The sequence below is a fragment of the Orycteropus afer genome, unplaced genomic scaffold (assembly GCF_000298275.1).
Source record: "Orycteropus afer afer isolate SDZICR_OR568_19922 unplaced genomic scaffold, OryAfe1.0 scaffold00295, whole genome shotgun sequence".
NCBI lineage: Eukaryota > Metazoa > Chordata > Mammalia > Tubulidentata > Orycteropodidae > Orycteropus > Orycteropus afer.
Window position 1 is genome coordinate 2,752,374 of NW_006921882.1, and position 2,677 is coordinate 2,755,050.

Sequence of the window (2,677 nt, forward strand, 5' to 3'; positions counted from 1 at the left end):
AGGCAGTATCACTACAGAAGTAGATTGCCCAATCTTCCTTCTGAGGACTGGCTGGTGGGATTGAACCACCAGCCTCCTGGTTAGCAGTCAAATGCCTTAGGTACTATACCACCAGAGCTCCTTTAACCCCATGAGATATTACTAAATTACTGCCTGTGGTCAGTGTTAGTTTAGATTCAACCACACAGTTACCAATTTCTTTGCTCATCTTTTCTTCTGATATCTCAGAACTTACAACTGAGGTCACTTGGCTTATACCTGTAATATGTCCTATAAACTTTAGCGCCATGAGAGTTTGTTTGCCTGAAATGTCTTCAGTTTGCCCTTGTTCTTGAAAGATGTTTTGGCTGGCTTGCTAGATTGACACTTGTTCTCAGCACCTGGAAGATGCAATCCACTGTTTGGCAGCTTCCATTGTTACTATTGCAGAGTCATATGCCAATCTCATCATCATTGCTTTGAAGATTCTCTGGGTTTTCTCCCCTCTGTTCTGGTGTTCTGCAGTTTCACCATGATGTTGTTTTTATTTATCCTCCCTTGAATTCTTTGTGGTTCCTGAATTGTTACTTGGTGTCTTCCACTAGTTCTGGAAAATTCTCAGACAATATTTCTTTTGACTATTACCTCAGTCCCAATCTCTCTATCTTATAGTGGAACTCTGATTAGTGACTTCTCAGACCAGTATTTATCAAGTTGTAGGTTGTTTGCCAAGACTGGGTTAGGACATTAACTTACTATAGTGTCACCTGCATTGGGAAAGAAAGAAAAATATAGAAAATATTGGAGTATGTTGTATTATTTCATAATATTTTTGTTTCATTTGCATTTATTAACATAACTATGCATATATCTTTGCCACAAATAAAATGCATTACTTACTGTGGTTTGTGGTTAAACAAAAAAAAGTCTGTAAAAGACTTAGACTCTCTCATCCTCCAAGTCTCTCAACATCTCTGCCATATTTGTATTTTTTAATTTCTCATCTTCATGTACCACATTCTGAAAATTTCTTTAGCCCACGCTCTATCACTGATTCTCTCTGCTGAGAAATCTATTCCAGAAGGTTTTCATTTCAAATATAATATATACATTTTTTAATCTGCAAATTCTATTTCATTCTTTCACATATCTATGTGGTCACTTTTACAGGTTTTTAAACATTGGTTCTAGGCCCTTCCCACTGGGGAAGAGTGCCATGTCAGAATTTTAGTGTTACTCTCTGCTGTTGGCAGCAGCCAGGTCAACTAGACAAAGAGAAGACCATGTTCTTGATCCCATCCAGAGTCTCCACACCTGCCACCAGGGCCACTTTGTGAAGAAGCCATTGAGCCAGCATGGCACAAGTGGAAGAAAAGACTGACCTCCAAGAGTGTGTCTCCTTGTGCACTTGATTGTTGGAGAATCTCCATGGCAGTGGGTGGCGTTGGGTGGGCGTTCACGCAGACACAGATATCTTCACACTATGCCCATTCTTGGAGGTATCCACATCCCTCCTCCCCAGGCCTCTTTGTCACCAACTGTCCAGTTCTGCTTTCTTTATCCCTGGCCTGCTCACTCACAACCACCTGCCTGTGAGTTAGGATGGATGTGTGTTTCTGGTAATCTCTTAGCCAGACAAAGTAGGCAATGAAATGTTCTGATTGAGGTTCTGGTGAATCTGTGAATTCTCTTTATCTTGTAATTCTGTAGCCCACCTGTGGAATTCTGTCCTCCGAGAAGATATGTTGAAGTCCTAAAGTTTGATCCCTGTGTATGGGCATTATTCAGAAAGAAGGTCTTTGCAGATGTTACTAGTTAACATGAGGTCATACCGGAGTTGCGGCGGGGGTGCAAATTCAGTATAACTAGTCTCCTTATCAGAAGAGGAGAGCAGAGACACACAGATACATAAGGGAGAAGACTACATGAAGACTAAGACAGAGAATGGAGGAATGCATGTGTAAGCCAAGGAATGCTGGGACCACCAGAAGTGAGAAGAGGTAAGGAAGGATACTTACACAGAGCCTCCAGTGAGAACATGGCCCTGCTGCCTTCTAGCCTCCAGAACTGTGAGAGAATAATTATTTTGTTTTCAGCCACTCAGTTTGTGATACTTCGTTATGTCAGTTCTAGAAAAATAATACACCACCCAATTAAATTTGGGTCTGATTGGCAGCAAGTTTGAAAACTTATACCTATGAGAAATGAGAGATCATTTAAAAACCCCCATAGAAGTCCTCTGTGACTTACTGAGAGTTTGACTTGAACTTGTGCTTCTCTTCTGTATTTGCCCCCCGCCCCCAGTCGTTGTAGTAATCATCACTACTTTAAGTGTAGCAGCCACTCACTCTCCAAGGCCCTCCTTCAGGTAATAAAGTAATTAGTAGTGATGCCACTATATGACATAGATTACTGGTTTCCAGCAGTGTAGGATAAACTGGCTCTCTGGGGAAAAATAACACTGACTTGTAGTTTTTTTTTACATTTCTGTGGTTATAAGCTACCAAGGTGTGACACTTGAACACACAGGCAAAGAGAAGGGGACACTCAGATCTAAGGATCCAGACCCAGCCCACTCCAGTCACCCAGCCCACTCCACTCATTCACCCAGCCCACTCCACTCAGTCACCCAGACCCACTCCACTCAGTCAACCAGCCCACTCTACTCCAGTCACCCAGCCCACTCCACTCAGTCACC